Source organism: Triturus cristatus, chromosome 4_1 (genome assembly GCF_964204655.1).
Source record: "Triturus cristatus chromosome 4_1, aTriCri1.1, whole genome shotgun sequence".
Lineage (NCBI taxonomy): Eukaryota > Metazoa > Chordata > Amphibia > Caudata > Salamandridae > Triturus > Triturus cristatus.
In genome coordinates this window covers 648,624,124-648,647,427 of record NC_140585.1, presented here as the reverse complement: position 1 = coordinate 648,647,427, position 23,304 = coordinate 648,624,124, and the positions used below count along the sequence as shown (strand labels likewise).

Genomic DNA, 23,304 nt, shown 5'->3' with positions numbered 1-23,304 from the left:
GTGATCCAGCTGTTGAGGATCCTGATGGCTTTCGGTAAGATGCTGGTGTACTCCAGCTAGTGCATGGAGATGGCAGGAGAACAGTCCTCTTCTGTAAGACTTTTCCAGGTGCAGGTGGTGGGTCCAATGGCTAAAGGTCTGTGGTGGGGCAGGATGGGTATGCTGAAACTGACAAGTGCATGGTCTGTCCAGGTTTCAGTTACTGGCTTGTGGCCTGTGATGTTGCTGATTGAGGAGAGAATTAGGTCAATTAGGTGGCTAGTGTTGTGTGCAGGTCTGCTAATGTGCTGGGTGAGTCCAAGGTTTCCAAGGTTTTCTAGAAGGGCCATAGAGCTTGGGTCAGTATGGTCTTCTAAGTGAAATTTAAGGTCTCCAAGTAGGAAGAGCATGCTGGCAGTGATGATGAAGGCTGCAACAAAGTCCATGATGTTGCTGGTCAAATTGGTGCAGGGTCCTGGTGGCCTGTACATGAGAGATCAGCCCAAGGAAAAGTTGGATGTGATGTGTAATAAACATGAAGTGTTCTATGTAGCTGGTGGGGGTGTGGGTGTAGGGGATGCAGCTGATGGTGTCTTTGTATATGATCACAACACCGCGGCTGGGCTTGGACTGATGGTCATGACGGGTGATCTTCCAGCCAACATTGGGGAGAGGATGTAGCCTTCTGGCTAGAGTGATCAACCTCGAAGCTGAGGAACCAGGTTTGAGTTTCAGCCTCGAAGCTGGGGAACAGAGTTTGAGTCTCGTCAACGATGCCCAACATCGATTTTGGGAAAATCACTTAATCTCCCCGTGCCCAACAAAAGAATTAATGTGTTCATCTGTAATGAAACTGGTGCTTATGTAAAGCACTATGATACCTGATATCTTCGGGTCTAGTTCGCACTATAAAATTAAACGTCATGTCTGTATTGATGTCCAGTACTGAGTTTAGGTTTAGCCATGCTTCAGTTGGAAAAAGCAGATTGGGAGCATTATTATGCAATATGTTCCACATTTCAGTTTAGTGTTTGGTTAGCGAGCGGCTTTTGAGTAGCATGCATGTGAGTGTGGCATGTTGCGTGTGTGGTGGCTGGTCTGTGTAAGCATGAGTGGGTGACTGGTTTGTGTGAGTGTGAGTGAATGGGGTTCTGGGGGCTGTTTGTGCAGGAGTGGTGGGTGTTGGGTGTTAGAGAGTGCATGATAACTTCCAGGAGGAGCATGTGAAAGCTCCCTCCATGTTGTGTGGTGCAGTGTGGCAGCAGTGCAGTGAGTGGTGACCATGGTTAAGTGCACAGAGCAGTGCAGCAGGGTAGCGTTGGGAAGGGAGGGGGAGGACCGGGGTACCTGGTGCTGTGTGCAGTCCTGGTGTGGACTAGTCCAGATGGCTTGCCTTTAAGGTGCCATTGGCCCACCAGTGATGCACTCTTTGTGTGCGTCTGCTGCATGTCTGTGCTGCAGCCACCTTTAGGTAGGTGTTGTGCAGATGAAATTAAGTACTTTCGCTAGGCTCCTTCTTTTAAAGACCTTTTTGTGGGAAACCAGTGATGTCACTTCCTGTACAGATGGATAATGTGAAATGCACTGCTGTCACTTCCTGTGCAGATATATAATGGAAATCTAAGTCCTCTTGCTTAGTGTCTTCATTTAAACTGGTTAGGGAGTGCCCAGGAGTCACCCTGACCCACTGTCTGGTGCCAGGCATAAATGTGGTACCCCAAGACACCTCCACATTTACTGAAATACCATAAGATCAGAAGAGGACTGGCCTGTTGTCTCTGAATGGAGAGGAGCCCTGAAGGACTTGATCTGATTCTTCTTGTACTCAGGATAAAGAAGTGGGCTCCAGGAGACAACTGACTGTCCTCCTGTGTGGCTAAAGGAACACCATTTTTCCTAAAGTGCCAAGCTGGACTTGGACTGGACTGCGCTCTTTGCCTCTTCCTGGCTCCTTAAGAGGCTCTAAGTGTCCTCCCCTAGGATCCTGGGGGCATTAGAAGTATACTCATGTGGCTATTTGGGCACCAGAGGAAAGTTTGGAAACTTTGAACACTTTTTATTCCAGAGCCCCAGAGCTTCACATAGACTTGTGGGAAACGTATCTGGCTGGCCGCTCCGCGGCATTGGACAGAAATTCAGCTTTTTCTCAAACAATGCTCCCAGCAACTCTAAAAAAATGACTAACTCCCATTCTGTGTTGGTACTTAGAAAATATTTGGCAAGCTATCTCCAAAGCACCAGAGCTCCAGTGGTTCCAACCTGCTTCGATATCCAGCTTTCGGTCCCACATGAGTTGCTATAATTTCAGTTGCATAGCACAGAGGGAGGACTTTTCTTCTCACAAAGTGACAAAGTCCCTTTCTGCTTTGGGACCTAAAAGAAATCTCAGTGCTTTTCTTCAAAAAAGTGACAAGGTCCCAGTCTGAAGTAGGACTTGGAAACGTTTTCAAACTTTTTCATTTCGAATCTTTCAACGGGACCAACCTACTTGTTGTATCTAGTCTACCACTCCCTTATACTATCATTGACTCTTTGTGCTTTTTGTTGCTATTTTAACTTAATTCCTTACAAAGTCATACTACTGATTCCCCTTTTTAGATTTTTGCCATTTTGTTTTTTTTTCCTCATAAAATATTTCTCTTTATTCTTAAATTGACTATTGAATGTTATTGTGTTTTGTGTGCCTTTTTTAACTGTGTATGCACTGCTTAAATACTTTACACGTTGCCTTCGATTTAGGCCTCACTGCTTTGCGTCAGATTACCAGGGATTTATTTATTTAATTTGTATGACATCAAGCAGGTAGTGGCCATATACGTTGTGGTGAACACTTGTCTACCCCAAATAATAACACTCTTTCTTACACTGATGATTAAGATTCATTTAGTCAATTATTTTAGTTCCAGTAATGAAGCATGTTGCTACATGTAACATTAACACAGCTGTAAGGGGGCAAAGATGTATTTGGGATGTCTGGACAGAACAAAGTTATGTTAGTTAATCCTTGACAACAAGAGATTTGAAGTCCTGTTCTGGAAATAAACTGACGATACCCGCAAAGAAGTTGCAGTTGAAAGTGTGCACTTTTGCTCAGAGCATTAATGTGTGCTTGACGACTGAGTCTTTTATCAAAAATAAATTTAGCATTGCTGTTGGTAGCAGGTTACAGCCGAGGATACTATGTGAGTAAAAAAATGACTAAACTTGTGATGGGTGACTGTGAAGACGACAAAGGAATTAATTGAATTTTAAGTCATTCAGTCTTGTATGTATGTACATTTTGGTATTTGCAGGACACACACCTAGCTCAGGAGTAATGCAGTGCTGAACATGGGGTCCACAGTGGAGTACAATTACTGGGTGAAGGTCATGGGTAGCCTGTTGGGTCAGGGTAGTGCTTCTAAAAGAGTTATGTACTCATTCAGTTTTATTCTGAATTATAGGAGAGTTTGTGTTGAACTGATTTTCTTGTGTTACAATGTCAAACTTGGGTGTCTACCTCAGCCTTCTCCCTGGTTCTCTTAAATTTGAACTCGGAGGCATCAACAAGCAACACAGGTTTGTTTGACAAATATTAATATTGCCAAGTGTTATATTTTATCTGTATCAATATGATTCTCTTGATGCAGTTTCTTTGGAGAGGAAGGAAAGGTAATGCATTGAGTTAAACACACTTTCATTGAAAGAAGCCTTTACAGAAAATGCAACCTGTTCTCAATTAAAATGTATTACTTGATCACAAACTATTCACTTTGGTTTCGTTCATCATGTGCACATTTTAGGGCGATGTTTGCCTAGACAAACGGCTATAGATGGTACCATGAATTAATTTGCAGATATGAGAGCTGCGTGCCAAATATTTATGAGAGACAATTTCATTTTCCAATTACCATGATGTTAGTGATTCGCAAAGGTGGAAATCACCCAAATATTACGTAATTAATTCAGAATTAAATGTCTTCATTAATAAATGTATATTTTGTTTATGTAGAGCCATACAGATTTTTACAGTATATTGTATTTATAAAGCCAGTCGAACTAAGATTGTTGCTATTTCTATGCAATGAAACAACAGACATTTGTTTAATCCAGTTTGATATTATATAACTATCAACATCAGAATAGTCAACAGCTGAGCCAGCCTAGTTAAGATTTGAACTTGTGAAGGCAACAGCAAGGGCTGAACTCAAACGAACTATCATGCTAGCTGTTACATGTGTTACGTGCGCAAGGATGGAGTGCATGAGCGCATCTTGCTGTTTCGCTCGTATCACTCATGCTCAAGTTATTTAAATAATGCAATACATTGTGAATGCAAGACATGAGCATGACATGGTATGCACGCGTGTGTCTATGTGTTATTGTTTGTGTTAAATTTATTTCACGAACTCCAGATGCAGAAAATGGATCTTTAATTGGCAGCATAGCATCGCATGTCTTGCCTCAAGACATCCCAGAGAAAAACTCCCCAGAAACATTCTACATTCTAAATGGCACATGGCAACAGTTGTAGAACATTCAAAGAATAACAATAGCAATGTTAAGGCAAAACATGAACTAGTACAAAATGTATAAACACAAGAATAAATAATTAAATGAAGATACAACACATCTTCCTTTTTTCAAAAGATAAACAAAACAACTTAATAAGATGCAAAATCTTTAAACTTGCAAGGTGCACATCTTATTCTGCCGGTCTCCTTGACCCTAGACGCCACAGACTCACATGGCACTGTTTCCACTGTAAAGTCCAACCCAAAATCGCCACTCTCATGTACCTCCACTGTTCCATCCATTGACCTTGCAAACCTACCTAATTTGACTACACGTACAACATCATGACCATCTTTCTTAACCATCTTACCACCTTTGATCTCCTTGCACCTTGCCACACGTCTGACATTCCAAACCTTTCCATCCTGCATGACCACACTATTAGTGTTTACCTTTACCACTTTAAGAGCTTTGCTGAATCTAGGCATACCTGTTGCTATGATGCCTGGCAACTGGATCTTAACCCAATCCCCCATATGAAAGTTAGGCCTTTTTTACTTTCCATTTGGCATCATACCAATCTTTCATTTTATCTTTCTTATTCTTCACCTTCCACTTGTTCCACATTCCCATTTCGTTTCCCATTTTTTCTTGAACCACCAAGGACCCAATTTTGCAGTGAGATTCCTCCCTTTGAGCAATTTGTATGGACTGAACTCCAAGACTGTGTGTGGCATAGTACGATACATCCACATTTTCTGCCTTAACACATTCTTCCATTCACCACCACACTTGCGTGCTCCCACTATCCACTCCTTCAAGACTCAGTTAAACCTCTTCACCTGACCATTCCCTTGAGGTTAATACAAAGGAGTGGTAATATGATGAATGCTACAATGCAAGACAAAATTCTCCATTTCTCTAGACTTGACTTGGACACCATTATCCGTGATCAGCACTTCAGGATACCCTTCTCTGGCAAATATCTCTTTAAGAAATTCAATAACAACATTAGCAGTAATCTGAGTGACAAATTTGACTTCAGGCCATTTTGAGTGGTAATCCACCAAAACAAGAGCAAACCTTGCTTCTTGCGCTATTGAATGGAATGGTCCTGAAATATCCATGGCAACCTTCTGCCAAGATGTCTCTGGCCAGTCTACTGGTTTCAAATGTGCAGGAACAACTTTAAGACCTCTTTAGCTATTCACACAATCCTCACATTCTCTGACTACACAATCCACCATCCTGTCCAAACCCGGCCACCAAAAACTGGACCTAACCAATCTTTTCATGGAGGTCATACCCAAACGCAGCCTATGGGACAACTTGAGAATAACGTCTTACATCCCCCTAGGGGAAAACATTTGCCACTCTTAAACAATAATTCCCCTTCAACCTCTAACTCAATTGCAACTTTCCAAAATGGTAAAATTTCAGGAACCAAAACACTTCTCCTGGGTCATCCTTTCACGTTTTGTCACAATTCATCCTTCTTACTCATCTCTATCCACACTTTTTCATCAATACCCTCAAAATCCTTCTCCACCACATCCTTGATAGTGGCAATTATATTGTCTTCATTTTCCACTTCACTCCCACTTTTATTACTACATGGTAACCTGGAAAGGCAGTCCGCCATGACATTCTTTTTCCCTGGTACATGTTCCACTTTAAAACTGTATTAATGTAATCTGGGCATCAAAATTGCAATACGGGCAGTGGCATCTCCACCCACCCCTAGGTGACAAAATATGAACAGTTCTTAACAAAAAATAACTTCCCCACACATAGTTGCAGAAGTGTTCACTGGCCCAAACACAGGCCAGTAACTCTTTCTCTATTACAGCATACTTTCTTTCAGTTTTACTCAACGTTCTTGATGCAAACGTCACATTCCATTCCTCTTTTCCACACCTCTGGGACAACACATCCCCTTGACCATACATGCTGGCATCTACAGTTATTATGCATTCTTTACCCATACAAAACTTTTAAGGGTGGGTGCCTCCAAAATGTAATTCTAGACTTGTTGTAATGCAAGTTGTTGCTTGTCAGACCACTGAAACTTTACATTTGTTTTGTCAATGCATGTAAAGGCTCCATCTTTGTTGTAAAATCCTTGATAAATTTAATATATTATTCACAAATTCCTGCAAATGACAGTAACTTTTCCTTGGTGTCTGACGCAGTGGCTTTTACTATGGCATGCACCAAAGATGTTTTGGGAACTACTCCTTCACCAGACAAAGTGTGACCCAAGTACTCAACCGAGGTGCAAAATAACTTTCTTTAGAGTCACTACATGAACCTGCAACTTCTTACACATCTCCCCCAGATTAGATAAGTGCTCCTGATAGTTCTTGGAGAATATGGCTATATCGTCTTGGAAACACTTTACATGAGAGTCATTGGGCCAGATGTACGACCTGTTTTTGCATGCGCAAATGGGTTTGCAAACCTGTTTGTGCATGCAAAAACATCATGGGCCATGTACAAAGCTTATTTAACGAGTCTCAATTTATTTGTGACTCGCTAAAAATGTTTTGCAACTCGCTATTTGGAAGGGGTGTTCCTTTCTAAATAGTGAGTCTCAAAACCATGTACTAATGTTTTGCGACCAAAATTGCGGTCGTAAAACACTCGCAATTACCACCTACTTCAAGTAGGTGATAATGCATTTGCCAAGGGACCCCTTCCCCTTTGCAAATGCATACGAAAATATTTTTTAATGGCAGGCAGTACCCCTATGTATCACTGCCTGCCATTTCGTTCATTCTTTTTTTAATCATCCCGTTTTCCTTATAGGAAAACGGGCTGCATTTCCAATGGGCTCTCAAATTGCGAGAGGCTCATTAATAATAATGGGCCTCGCAATTTGCGACCACATTGGGAATCGCATACACTGTTAAACACACTGTTGTACATTTCTTTTGTGCCTCCCAATTTGCGACTCACAATTAGTCGCAAATTGTGAGGCGCAAAATAAAATGGTCATACATGTGGCCCATTGTCCTTGAGTATATGATACATCACCCTTTGAAACATTGATGCTGCTGAAACTAGACCAAATGGCATCCTTTTAATTTGGTACAACCACAATGGCGTAAGAAATGCAGTGTAGTGCTTGGAATCTTCTGTCAGCTCTATCTGATGATACGCGGATCTTGGATCCAGTATAGAGAATACTGCAGCACTTTCGTAGATACACACCATGTCATTTATATTAGGAAGTGGATGGCAATCTGCTATTATGTTAGCATTTGACGATCTCAAATCCACACACAACCTCAAAGATTGATCCCCTTTTCTCGCCAAAACTATGGGAGAAACCCATTCTGAAGATTCCACCTCTTCAATTATATCTTCTTTGATCATATCCTCCAAAATCACCTTCAGTTCTTGTCTGATATTAATAGGAAGGTTCCTTAACTTTTGCTTCACAGGAACAGTCCCATTTTTTACTTTGATCATGTGAGAATATCCTGTAAACTTACCCAGTTTGTCAGAGAAAACATTAGGGAATTGGAAACTAATAGTCTCTTCATCACATTTGTCCGCTATAATGAGGACGAGTTCACTACTCCTAGGATTTAATATATTCACTAGTTTCCACTGGTACTTCCACGCAAGTACACTCACCCCTTTTTCTGCCACATCTATTTTAATTTGAGCCTTCCCACCTTTAAATTCTAGTTCAAAAGGATTGTATCCCATAATGTTAATAGCAGTGCCCTCAAAACTCTCAGCCACAATATCTGAGGCTCTCATATCATCAACATGCAAACAATCTCTAAACCTTTCCACAAAATACTTTATTGTGATGATGGTTTAGGGAGAACCTGAATATGCTATAAGTCCAGATCCACACCTAACACTTTAACAATGCATTTAGGCGGATCGTTGACACCTACTCCTACAGCATTACAGTGGACAAAACCACTCCTGTGCAATAACCCCCCACTCTACCACAGTCATGTTTCCCCACTTCACCTACAGAAGACACTCTTCCCCTTTGGGTTACATTGTTCTTTTTGAAATCCCTACAAACACGGGCAAAATGTCCCGTGTGCCCACACTTCACACATTCTATTCCAATGGTGAGACAAGGAGCAAAAGAAGCAATGTGATTAATACTTCCACATCTGTAACATGCTGTAAGTTTCCCTTCATTCTTTTTTTGTACCCACGTCCATTACTTAAACTAAAAAGATTGGCTTCCACATTTTCCACTGAGCACACATTCTCACTGCTAGGGTTATTCTTAATAACCACCATTTCTCATATTGCTCCAATGCTTTAGCAATAGCATCTTGCAATTTAGGATCCCCTACTATCCATAAATGCTCCTGTATTTTTTTGCTCTGTATGTGGACCCCAATCTGATCTTTGATCATTTCATCTGTCATTTGTCATTTGTCCTAAATTACATGACATGGAAAGACCTTGTAGTGCTGAAAGGAATTCATCAAAGGATTCGTTCTCCTTTTGTGACCTAGTATAACATTTGAATCTCTTAACTGCAATGCTGGTAGTAGGTTTAAAACTGAGTTCCATCCTTAGTAATGCTTTCTTGCACACATCCAAATCTTCATCCTCTACTTGTTTAAGCTCCTAAAAACCACTTGGCCTTCAGACCCTTAGCAATGCAGAAATATGCTCTTCTTTCTTTCTGCCCCCACTCTTTGGCCGTCTATAGCAGTCATATATGTTCACAACTCCTCCTTTCACCTTACCCAAAGCATCACTGGTTCCCATTTGCTGGGTAGAAATTTGCCTAGAGGTTCAAATTGCATATTTCTCAATGGTTCTGAGCATAACTACACAGTTAGTATGAAGTAATGTGAATGGCAATTAAATACAGAAAATTGAAAAAGAAAGAGAACAAAGAGAAACATAAAAGGAGAAGAAAGAAAAACAAATATGACCACTTCAACCAAAAAAGTACCATGAACGTTCAAAAAGTATCTCTGCCTTCTTCTATTTTTCCGATGCAACTCCTCCAAGGTAGTTTGCTCCATTAATGAACCTCGTAGTGAATAGGTGACTCCGGCAACTCCAACACTCAGAGATATTCCCACTTAGATAACCAATTAGAGTATTTGTTGAATTGGCCAATGAAACAATATCCTGACCACCAATGGAAATCCGTTTTAAAATCCTTACATAGATAGACATAATGCATCTTAATCTCGATGTGCGTCCTCTGAGGAATGTCCTCCCGTCCCGGTCTGTTGATGCGGGCAAAGTTACTGGTAAACATGCGCACTGGAATGCAGAGAATTCACAAGATGCAGCAACTTCCTCATGCGACACTAAAGCAAAGTTGCATAAGCTAAATGAAGAATAATTGAAATAGATGTGCACCAACTTCTCCACACAGAGTGTTGAATCTTCTCTCTTGTGAAGTACATCCATAGGCAGGGCGAGAAATAGAAGCAGCCGTACTTATAATGTGCGGGTTCTTGTAAAATCCACGTCCAGAGGTAGAATCCGTTCCTGTGCTACCTCTGTAGATTAAAGGTACACCTCTGCGCCCCAAGTCGCCAATGTTAAATTTGCTTGACAATTGGCAGCACAGCATTGCATGTCTTGTCTCAAGACATCCAAGTGAAAAAACTCCCCAGAAACATTCTACCTTCTGAGTGGCACATGGCAACAGTTGTAGAACATTCAAAGAATATCAAGAGCAATTTTAGGGCAAAACATGAACTAGTACAAACTGTATAAACACAAGAATAAATAACAGTTTGCAGAAGGAGCCTAACTGTGGGGGCATGCTCGTGGATTGTAATGTTTCATAATGTGGGGAAAGGTTATATAGAGCGGGCGGTTTACTGTTATGGCATGCTCTGTATGACACCGACTTGGTCAACATGTTTTGTACATGTTAATAAAGAGTATATTCATTTTTTCTCACGTTGGTTTTGTGGATTATTCAGGCTAGTGTGGATATTGAATTGCAACACTTGCGACAAGTGGGAGTTAATCTACTTTGATGGGAGGAGCATCGCATTGGACCGTACTGGGCTAAATGTTATTGTTTTTTGCAAGCGACACCTTAGTGAATGGCATTAATAGGAAGTTTTTGAGCTGCACTGGATTGGCTGAGGCTTGAGGGGTAACCTTTTCTCTGGATCTTGACTGGTGACACTACGCTTTTAGGAAGGGCATCGTATTGTGTTGGTCCGAAGGGTATGACCTCTTCATATTCTGATTGGTGGGGTTTTGTTTTGGGCATTGCATTTCATCACATGCTTCCAACCTGAGCTGCGTTGCTTTGTTTATTTGGTACGCACACCTTCCTGAATCTTGCTTGTGATGTGCACACCTGTGGCCAGCGTGTTTACATTTGGTGAGCCAGTCGCTTTTGAGCTGTGAGGGTGTGGAAACATATTTTTGGGCACAGCGCATACGATGATGTGCACACCAGTCCAAGGCACATCGGATCCAGTGTGATATGGAGGAATTCTACGGCAAGGGTGAGGTGTTTTGCTGTGGTGCGAGCTTCTGATTTTTGTTGCACATGAGGATGTGCACACAAGTTCCAGTGTAGTCATTCTGCTTGGTACATTCTGTTTCCTGATAGTGATGACTTTTCCTATTTTACTGTGGTTGTATATGTTTATATTAACAGATATTCTCTAGGATTGTGACTATTGCTTTATGTTTTATGCAGACAACAGTGACTTCTTGTGTTATTTCCCGAGCAATTGTATAGAATTGTATTTACTTGGGGTTGTTGGTATTCCTTGGGAGGGAAATGTTGGGGATTGTGCCACCTTCCTCATTTCATACAGTGTCAGGTGAACCACCCATGGATTGGGAGACATGGGAGGCGGTTTTCCTGGCATATGTGGAAGTCTTGGAAGGTCATGATTGCGTGCTTGAATGACAGTTAGCTTTATTGAAGGGCTATTTAGGAGGTATAGATTTAAAAGAGTTTAAAGAGTTACCAGAGTTAGTTAACCCAGGGAACATACATGTGCATTCCCATGCTGCAAAACATTTAGGTAAACGGTATGGCAGGAAAATAAATGTTGTAATGGAGCGATATGCCTTTTACTCTAGAAGACAGAAATCAGATGAAACCATAGAGGATTATGTGTCTGACTTAGATCTTTGGCTGTGACATGTGACTTAGAGCATATTACACATGAGCAAGTTTTGAGGGATCAAATTTTAACAATAAGAAACTACAAGAAAGCCTTTGGTCTACATCTGAAATGTCACGTAATGCTGCAATTGAAATTGCTAAAGCCATTGAGTATTCACAGATGTTTGTGCAGGAAATTGGGGAACTGAGAAAAAGATGTACATGTGGTGTCAAGAAATGGAGGGGATAAACCCAGGAAAAGTGGGGGGCAAAAGAATGAAGTGAAACCTACGTGGCAAAGAACTGATGGGCAAAAAACTGTAGGGAAACCCCGTGGCAAAGAACTGATTGGAAGAAATTCGAAGTTTTGTGCAATAGGTGCAGAAGTGAAACACATTTGGGAATTCCTAAATTATGTCTTGCTGCGGATAAAATATGCTCAAAATGCGGTAAGAAGGGGCATTTTAGCAGTGTGCAGGTCTAGATTTAGGAATGTGAATTTTGTGCAGTGCTGGGATAATGACAAATCTGAATATGATAGTTTTGATCACTATAGCAATACTATACTTAAAATTAGTGATGGGGAGGCTTTTACAAAATTCCCAGTGTGTGACATTGACATGAGGTGTTGATTCCTGTGTTGGTTGACTCATGTGCATGGTATACTATTTTGTCGTGAAGGAGAAGTGGTCTAAAAAAAATTTGTATCACCAGACATGGCCTCTGGTGGTTACACGGGACACAAAATAGATCATGTAGGATATTTTTGGGCTAATTTAAATTCTTCAGTCCGACACAGTCGTGTAAAAGTATATGTGGCAATGAGTGGTCAGTCTTTGTTGGGTTGGCCTCATCAAAAAGAGTTGGGCATAAAATTGGATCCAAGGATGGATCGTCCTGTCTACATTATTAAGAATGCTTCTGAAGGGGGAGAAAGCTTAATTAGAGCACAGTTGGATATGTTTATTCAGGGGTTAAAGATGCAATTTCTTGAGGTTTTTAGTGACAAGCTTGGTGAATATCGGGGATTTAAACACTGTATCAAATTATTTAACAATACAATTCGTACATGACATAAGGTGAGAAGGGGGAAACTCGACTTGTGCAAGAAAGCCAGTGGACTGAGCCAGTGGAGTCTTTACCGTGGGTTTCTCCAGTGGTTATTTTGCTTAATTTTTCTGGTAAATTGAGACTCTGTGTGGACCTGCACAGCCTTAACAGTGCAATTTGAATGGGGATGCTCATCCTCTTCCTAATCTCCATCAAATGGTTACCACTTTAGCAGGGGCACAGGTCCCATACAGATTTAGCAAGTGCATATCATCAGGTCAGACGTGATGAAGATTCTAAAAATTTGACTGCATTCATTACACCAAAAGGTATTTTTAGATTCCGCAGGATGCTATTCAAGCTGGCCAGAGCATCCCCAGTGTTTCAAAGGCTGATGAAAGAAACTTTAAAGTGTATCAAGGAAGCAACTGCCTTTATGGACAATATTTTAGTTTTATGCAAGAACGAGGAGGATTCATGACAGTGAGAAATGTTTTGGAGGCGCTATCATCAATGACCTTATGTTGCATACAGAGAAGTAAAAATTCAAGAAACAGGATGTAGAGTATCTAGGGCATCGTATTAGGGGTTCTGGCATTAAACCTAAGCGCAACCATGTGAAAAATATTACTAAATCTCCTATTCCCAGCTGCAAGGAAGAGTTGGTGTCCTTTCTTAGGCTCACTGAGTTTTATGCAAAGTTCATTACCAACTATGCATCCAGAGTGGATCCATTCGGATGCCTTTTAAAAACAGAATGCAAGGTTTCAGTGGACACGAGAAATGACTGTTGCTTTTAATGCACTGAAGTTGATGATTAAAGAAGCTCCATGTCCCAAACCTTTTGTCATTGGGAAAGAGTGCATTGTGATGACTGATGCCAGCAACTGTGGTCTTAGCAGGATTGTAATGCAACTAGAGCATGTCAAAGAATGGATTATAGCTTAGGCGTCACATGCATTGTGAGATGCTGAGAAAAAAGGCTCAGTTATAGAGAGAAAGTATTTTATGATCTTTTTGTGTGGAAGTTTATTATAAAAACTGACCACAAGCTATTACTGCATATCATGGCGCCAGGTGGAGGGTGCGCTATGTCAGCAAGGTTGGTCAGACTAGTGTCCAGATTGCAGAATATCCAATACCACATGGAGTACGTCTCGGGGAAGTGTAATGTTAACGCTGATTACATGTCCAGGCTTCCACTACCCAGTAAGGAGCAATTGGAAATGGATGGAGAGGAGTGTGAAGTGGCTTTCACATTGCAGGATGTTAATTTGTTAAGTTTGGAGTATCCTGTGATTCAGGAAACAGGGTGAAGAGAGGAAATGCAGAAGGATGGCAAATTGGACAGGGTAATCCAGTGTGTCAGAAGCAGATGGTTAGAAGAAAGGAAAGTTCCAGGAGAGTTATTAAGATATGGTGCAAAAAGAGTTAGCAGTGGAGAATGGCATTGCTGTGAGGTGAGGACAAGTTTGTACTCCCTTTCAGTTTGAGGAAGGTTATAGTGGACATTGCCCACAAAGTACATTTGGGTATATCATCTTCTAGGATGCGGGTCAGCAAGAATTGGTGACTGGTGATTGATGCATTTGTGGAACATCTTGTGTGGAAGTTGTGCTGTGAGTGACAAAACTGCAAGGGCATTGACTCCTGATGCCCAGCCGGTTGAGTTACCTCTTGCACCATGGCAAAAGTGAGGTCTGGATATCATTGTTCCATTTTCAGTGTTACCCAAACAGGAGGCGTTTGGAATAGTCATGGTGCATTGTTTTTCTAAGTGGCCTGAGATTAAAATGGTAAGGAAGGTCACCTCGGAGAGTGTGGTGGAGTTTCTGGATGAGTTTTTTTGCACAGAAGGTATTCCTCAGGAGGAGGTGACTAAAAATGGTCCACAATTTGTGAGTGATTATATCGAAATGTATCTGGAGGAATGTGGTTTCGAGCATAGACGCATTGCTGTATTCCACCCGGAGGCAAATGGAGTGGTTTAACCGTATGGTTAAGGAGGTTATCCAGTTATCTGCGAGGGGGGATTGAGCTGGTGTTGGTATACAGGACTTCTCCTAATTTGCTGACTTCAGTGAGCCCTTTCGAGTTGCTAAGGGGGTGTAAACCTAGTACTAAAGTGATTCCTTGGTGGTTAAAGAATCAGGAGAAAAATGTGAATGATGTGGCGGAGGTAGATTTTAAGGCGATCCGACCTAGAGTAGAGGAATGCAAACTTAAAATGAGAGATGCATTAGAGAAACGAAAAGGCTCTTGGAATAAGCAGAAGGTGAATGTTGGTGATGTGGTACGTTTCAAGAAGGGGAGGAAAAATGGTAAGGGACTAGTGAGTTGGTTGAACCCCATTTGAGTTATTGAGGTGTTTAACAGTGCTGTGTGGGTGAAGGTGGCAGTATCTGGAATTTGAGTCAGGTATCTTTGCTCAAAGGGAAGGATTACAGACCAGTGGAGCACCAGGATTTCTTGGATGAGGGAGAAGCAGATTATGTGGGGAATTGTACTATGTCCAGAGGAATGCAGCCCAGTGGAGGAAAGGACGGTTTGGGATCAACTAGAAGTGTGAGGACACCCAAACCTCCAGTGAGGTTTCGAGACCATGTGTTAGTATAAGCAGGGAATTAATGTAAGCTGGTGTAGGGTGTTTTCTTTTTCCAAAAAGGAAGAAGGTGTGTTATATGTGTTACATGTGCAAGAGTGGAGTGCACAGGTGAGACTTGTTGTTGCACTTGTGTCACTTACTCATGCTTATGTTATTTAAATAATACAACATATTGTGTACATGAGACATGGATGCGACATGGTATGTGCGCTTGTGTTTCTGTGTTATTGTTTGTAGATGGAGACTAATTGTGGGGGCAGGCTCGTGGGTTGTAATGTGTCAAAATGTGGGGAAAGGTTATATAGATTGGGCGGTTTATGGTTACGGCATTCTCTGTATGACATGGACTTGGTCTATATGTCCTGTACATGTCAATAAAGAGTATATTCATTTTTACTCGCGTTGGCTTTGTGGATTATTCCAGCGAATGTGGATATTCACTTGCAACACTAGCCATTAAAACCATTTGTCTCTAACCTGAATCTAAGATTTAGATTGTGTTTTCAATCAAATATGTATTATAATAAAAAGAATGACAGCAGCAATTACTGGTGCAAAAGTTTGAAATATTCAAAGCTAGATGTTTAGAGTTCCTATCATGTGATAAAGACACAGTTATTCACACATACATTATTTAGTTTCTTTAAATTCCTGTTGCTTTCTGGAATTTGTGAGCTTTATTTAGCAAGACACCTTTTCAGCTTTCTGTACTCATCCAGTAAGTATTTTATGTAATGTATTACCATATACCGGTCTAATGCTTACATCTGTGTTATTAAAGGGTTTTTAATTTAGAAACACTCACGCACATTTGCACAGAGATTGGTATTGAACATTAGTGGTGGTATACACCTCACAACAGGTTCAGGAAGCTCAGTTGGGTATCAATTATAATGTTAGAATTGAAGCAAATACTCAAAAATGTGCGTTAATATTGGCCACTAGGGCAAAATGTTGGTGATGGAGCATTTTAGGAGTAACTAGACCATAAACACCCATTCATCGCTATCCTGTTTTCTGACATCAGATTTTAGCAGTCATACAAAACAGTAACCTCAGGCATGGCTTGATGCAGAGGAGAGCCCAGCCACTGTTCAAGGCAATATCATGGAGTTCTTCAGGAGTCTAATACTATTCTAATTAGAATTTTGCAATGATGAAAACATAGATTTAGAAACTTCAGGGGATGCTTAGAAGATTGGACCATCGAAACAGAGGAGTAGTCGAAGACCCATCATAAATCAATGAGGGGCCTGCTCTCACCTAAAGATGGGGGAACTTCCAGGTTTCTGACGGCACAGCATCTGCTGGCTCCACTGTCAGAATCCGTTCACTGGTGGTCCAACCTCTCCTAGGGGCTTGCTATGGGGAAAAGCGTCCATTTAGAATGGGGGATCTGATGCACTGTTTCTTGCTATACAGGGCATGAAATGTTGGGCAAGAAAAATAATTAATAGTGCTCCTGCTCCGCTCCGCCGACCTCGCACTTGCCACTGTCCCTCGCATCCGAAGAACAACTACCGGCGGGAGATCCTTCTCCCACCTCGCCGCCAAGACCTGGAACACCCTCCCACTGAGCCTACGACAGACCCAAGACCTGCTGACCTTCAGGAGGCTACTTAAGACCTGGCTGTTTGACCAGTAGCACCCCCCTTCCAGCGCCTTCAAAACCCTCGCGGGTATGTAGTGCGCTCTACAATTGATTTGATTGATTGACTGATTGAAAGCACTTTCATTTATACAATCCCTGCCAAGCAAGTCAAGATCTCCAGATTAGGCAAGAGGTTCTCAGCTGTACTGGCTGAGTTGAGGGCCTCTCCCACGCTGATTGCCAATTTTTCTATGTATCTGTAAGTCTCAATAAATGGAGGTTGGAGCACTTCATTCTGGCCTGCAACATCTCCACTCACCAAAAGAATAGCAACAGATCACACTTTAAAGACTGTTTAGTATCCGAAAGTCCCGTTTAACCTGGTCATTAAGTTACATCCTAGAATGAACCACAGATAAAGCAGCTCCGATTAGATTAAGTATGCCACTGACAGTCGGATGCAGGATGCAGTCCTCTGGAGTTTTGTGGCACGACATCTAAGAGCCCTATCAACCTTTCAAGCCTTCTGTCTTTCAAGAAATCCTTCAAGATGACCCTCTTCAAGTTATTGCCAAATATTCAGTCAGCCTTGGACTACCTTCCTCATCTCTACCCCTACTTACATGTACTTGTTCCTACTCTATTTTAGTATAAACGTGTGCTGTCCAAGCAAGATGTGCCCCGTTTCTGTTGATTTATGCCCTTTGATCTGCCTCACTGTATGCCTTTGAAATCAGAGCTATGAAGTGGAGCCAAGGCTGCATGTGTGCAATATTTAAAATGCATAAACTAATAAATAAACAATACCAATTCAAATTGATAACAGTCTTTTGTTCATATTTTGACTGATTAGCAATTGGCTGTGTGTCGCAGTGCTAACTAGATACCATTGTATGCAGCATTTATGTCTACTTTCATAGTTACAAGCATACGAATAGTTTCAGTTTTCCCAACTTCATTGTACATAAAAAACCTATTTGAAGACCTGTATGAGGGCAGGCTGTGGTGATTTCCAGGCAAAGGTCAATGACTCCAACATCTTTTTCCGCAAATAAAACATTAGAGCATCCTTGTACAATAACAGCAGTAATAGTTTCACAGACCGTGGTTGAGCCTTTGTAATTATTAAGCTATGGTAAAAGCAGAAGGAAAACTACAACAAGTAAAGGCTAGACACCATCAGAAAAGAATAATAATTAGTAATTCCCTCAGTTTGGAATTTCATAGCAAACAAATGCAGTCTCTAACCAAAATATACTTTGTACTGGTTGATGGTGAAAAAGATGATGGTTTTAAATCATGCCAAGCTTTTCATTTTCTAACAAGCATTGCCAAACTGAATTGTTCTGGTTCATATTATCAGGGGATCATCACTGATGTCACCAACCATACAGAAAATTGTACGAAACAGCAGAGCACCCTTCTTTTACTGACAAACCAGGTACAACAGTATGTGTGTGTGTGTGTTTGTGTGTGTGTGTGTGTGTGTGTGTTTGCACGTGCATGTGTGTGTTTGTTCATGTGTGGGTGCTGAACAGCCAATAGGAAATGCGATATCAACTCATTCACACAACAGGCACAGAGCAAACGGATATAAGCAGGAGAAGGCAAAGACAACAAGCATTGGCATAGCCAATAGGTCTCGCCTTTGGGACCTTATAAGTGTTTAGCCATGCAACAGTTGCGTAACTAAATACTTATAAGGTCCCAAAATCGAGACCTATTGGCTATGCCAAGCGGCCTTGCGGCCGCGAAAGTGAAAGTGTTCGCGATTGCGATCGTGATCAACATCAAAGCGGCCTTGCGGCCGCGAAAGTGAAAGTACTTGCGGTAAAACGCAGCGCGCGCACCCGTGCACATGCACTGTAGCTCTAGGCTGGCCTGGTAGCACTTTTTGGAGCCCTCTCAATAAGTCTCGCCAGACCAGCGCATGCGCTGGGTCAGGCGAGACCTAAAAATGTAGACTTAGGCAGACACAGATGTGTGGGGCTGCTATTGTGACACAACGAGAAGGTGAAAGGTAGGATCATGTCACTCCGGGTTGTGAAGAGAGTAGGAACAGATGGAGAGTGTAGGAATAGCCATAGGAATTTGCGCTAAGGAAAAAGGGGAGCCTGCTGGTATTAAATGGAGAAGGGGATTGTATAGACAATGGGAAAGGAGATCATGGCATGAGCAAATATGCCAAAGGAAAAATATGCAGAGACAATTGTGCAAGGTAGGGTAGGGAGGTAGTAAGGAATAGCTCTGGCCCAAGCACCTCCTCACAGTTAGAAGGAAATACCACATTGAGGTTGCCTGGTATCCTAAATGTCCTGGTGATGATCAGAGCAGAGACAGATAGAGGGGAAAGCAAATGGGCCCAAGAGGAAGAAGCACCAGGAGGATAAGAGGTACCAGAGGAAAGGGGAAATAAAATGGTATGAGTGCATGTCACGAGGCAGAGTAAAGGAAATGAGCAAGTCAGAATTTAAAGGGGAAACGGCCACTACAACGCAGCCATTTCCACGCATGACCATAACCACGCATGCATTACAACGCATGCGTGGTTACAACGAAAAGCCTTTACCATGCATACCTTTACTACGAGATTCGTAGTAAAGCCATGTGTGCTAAAGTTAAAAGGAAAAAAAAAGGGGGGTTGGGCAGGTCTCCCCCCCCCAAAAAAGCGTGGGATTAAACAAAGGGATTTTGGGGGGCACCCCCCAAAATAAAATATAAAAAAACTCACCTGTTTAAGTCATTTAAAGAAAGAGATGTGGAGGCAATCGGCGTCGTTAGGGGAAACGGAAGGACACTTCCGCTTCCTCTTAACGACGTGTAACGTCACGAAGGAAGATCGAGGAGAGGAGAGATAAGGGGGAATGAGGAGATGGTGTCGCTCAGGGGTAAATTTAAAGGGTACGTTATTAGTGTGATATCCTTTAACATAAAAATGCCATTAACATGCATAATTTAACAACGAAAATCGTTGTAAAAGTATGCGTGTAAAAGGCATTTTCGTGGTAAAGGATATGCGTGGTGATGGCATTCGCGTTATAACGCATGCGTGGTAAAGGTATGCGTTACAACGGAATGCGTTGTAAAGTCATACAACCAATTTAAAGTGCACAGGACCAAGAAACATTCATTCATCTAAAGTGCTTCTATCCAATGCAACATGCATAAAATAAACAGGCATCATGGAAGGCCTACCCATAGAACCTTCCTTTGAAGCCCTCTTGACAGTTAATCACTTCACAAAGTGTGGTATTTGGAGTATCACATCTGGCTGCATTTCCCATAGTCCACTCCAAATAAAGAAACACTTCAATGGGAGTAGCAGCTATACTGACTATTCTGGGCGAGCACAACATTTGTATGAGGACAGTTAACTCCCTATAAATAGAGAGTTATGGATGCTTCACTGTGTAGTCGGAGCACTGGTAGAACTCCTTTGACAAAATCTGGACATTTTTTGCTTTATATATTCCCTTACAATAGTTTTCGCCTGGTAGCTATAATGTGCAAAAAAGTGTCAAAAACGTAAAACCAAAGCGTAATAAGGACAAATGTTTTTCTTTCTTTACTTGGTGTCTGCACAGGTAGAGAAGATATACATTTTTACTTGAACATTACTAGTTTTGTGAAATTAAAATGCTCACTCTAATGGAATGTTCTCAGTTTTTTAGCATTCACACTAAGATGAGGCATGTATCAGCCAGATCAAGGCTCCCTGAACTAGATGGAGTCCCTGCCCCTGGAGATGAAAATAATTTCAAAATGCACTCACATACTTTGTCGTAGTTCACCAAGAATATAAAGAAGTCATTTTTGACATCTCTTGCATTGCACAAAGCTGTAATGTTGCTCCATAATGCAGGATCGATCATCCTGGCACAAGTAACAGCGTTTTATCTACGTCTCTAATGGCTCAAATGGTGATCTAAAATGCAAATTCTTTCAGAAACTGCAGAAAAAACTATAAGTATATGCCAGTGGTTCAGCTCTGCCTCGTGCCCTGACATCTGCTGAGAAGAGCTTGGAATCATTAGGTTCCCTGCTGTAAGGTAAACTGTACAAAGACAGCACAGTCTGTAGTGCATCACGTCAACCATTTATTTTATGTTTTATCAGTGGGAGGTTTCTGTTTATTCTCTTATTAGTATCTATTCTCATCTGCCCAATGAGCTATTTTGAAAAAGTCATTTTACTGCAGTTAAAGCTTATTTTTGAAAGAATATTTAAATCGGCCTAACAATATTTATTTAACGATTTCAACACAACATCCGGAAACGTGTCAGTAAACAAATTAGATTGTATCACAGTGAAATCCAGAACACAACCGTTACCTGTACAGTTTCTTGGTCTTCACCCTCAGTGTAGTCTCAGCAGTTTCAACCTCAAAGCTTTCTGTATGTGCTCATAGATTACAACTGCCGATGAAATTCAATGAATGCATCACTATTTTCTCTACATCCTATTTCATTGTGGGCAAGAAAAAGAGGTGGTTGGCGGAGTGGGGGTTCCTTGCAGAAGATACAATCTGAACTTCTAGTGAATCAAGACCGAGGAGCAAATTTACTAGGAAGCTGTCAGAGTGCTGCGTTAAACCAAGAAGGCTAACGCCAGGCTCTGACAGTTTCCAAATGCAGGGATGTGCTGTATTCACAAGAATGCGGCACACTCATGCCTTTCAGTTAGCACAATGCAGCACACTTAGAAACAGCAAAAATGAGGAGAAATAAAGCATTTCTCCTGATTTCGGCAGGTTAAAACCAGGTTTTCCCTGGTCTTAATTATGGTGCTGCCCCATATTTACGCCACCCTTGTGAATATGGGGCAGAGTCAAAATCAATGGGTGGTGCAGCACACCCATTGCCCACCCCTTTCACGCTAAGTGTAGCATGAAAGGGGGCCTTATTCACAATGCGGCGTTAAGCCACGCTAAGTGGATTAATGTTGCCTTGTGAATACGGTAAAACCCCCATCGCCACAGGAACAACAGAACAAGCATTGGCATAGCCAATAGGTCTCGCCGTTGGGAGGTGTTATTAGTTTTGCTGAATCTGAGGACTCCATAAGCAATAAGTTGCAAAGTGTCTTGTAAATGGAAAATAAGTACCCAGTTGTAGCAGTTTACTGTTTTAGTGTAATGTAGTTGAAGGTCTATTAAAGGGAGTTTGTGTTGGCTAGTACTTAGCAGCCACTATTATGCATTAATAACAATAATAAAAATGTAGTCAGTTAGTTTTTTTTTATTTAAAAAGTAAACATACTTTTATAATACACACACTAATAAATACTATGGTGTACTACACTTAATCACTCCCTGAAATGAATATGTTGCCAGTGTTAGTTACAAATTATGTGCAACCAGCAGTTGTTTGTATACCCCTTATTTTCTTTAACTCAAATTTTCGTAAATATTAATTCATATAACTGTGACGTTTGGAAGTCCCATATATCCACTAGATTTTTCTCAGCATTTGAATGACACTCCTAGCAGCAGAGAACTTGGCAGGGTTCCCTTGTCTTTGAAACATGCAACAAATAAAAGTGAATGTTGTTTGTACTTTGGGTGCAACAATGACATTTGACAATCGTTTCTCTAACTTCACTAAATAACATAGATCTGTGTAACATGAAGCAGGTAGCTATGGAAACTGCATCCTCGAGGCAGCAGTTCTAATGCCCATAATGATTGTCCACGGGGCACTGGCCCTGGGAATATGCTTCTAACTGTCCGGGGCCTGCCCCGCTGCAGTAAACAAGGCATATTGCGTTGGTGACTGGCGCGTGCGCTCTAGTGCGGGTTATTCGCTGGACTAGGTGATCCGTTATAAAGGATCTGTACGTTTGCATTAAGCTACGCACCCTTGGCACCAGTTATATGTAAATTACATACTGGTAGGGTTGGTAGGTGTATAAAAGTGGTGGCACTAACAAAAAGGCACACTGTTTCATTTGCACGGAAGTGCATGTGAAACCCTTTGATTAGAGAGGCCCTCGCCTCGGACTGGTGTGTGGAGAAATGAACCTCTTTTCTGACTCGGCCTCGGGCGCGTGCAGTAAGGTATGTTTTGATGCTATATACTTGACCTACTGAGCTTTGTGTTTTCAGGGTAAATGCAGTCAAAAGAAAATGCCTTCATAAATAGGGCCCTACCTTTCTGGCTGGCGTCTCAATGTAATACCTCATAAACTGCAGGGCTTAACACAGAACCTCTGCCATTTCTAAGCGCTGTAAATATGAGATGCCATTTTACACAGTTTAACAATAATCTTTGTTTTTACGGCAAGCTGGGTATGCCATCCCTGAACTGAAGTAGGAGGAGATCATTGAAGGCTCTGCTGACTATCTGCCCACCTTGCAAGTGTCGCACCACGTGCACACCGCACTGGATACACCTCGTACCGCATCACACTAGCTGCCCACGCCCCATACAATGGCTTCTTACACGTTCTGCCCATTTCCTGTTTTATTTAAACTGAATTAAGTTGCTTGCT

General features: G+C 41.6%; 1 protein-coding gene across 3 annotated transcripts in view; it reads right to left on the bottom strand.

The window, feature by feature from the left end:
- The window catches only part of NELL2 (neural EGFL like 2), a 1,146,830-nt gene that overhangs the window by 420,520 nt on the left and 703,006 nt on the right, over positions 1 to 23,304 (bottom strand). The window lies entirely within an intron of this gene.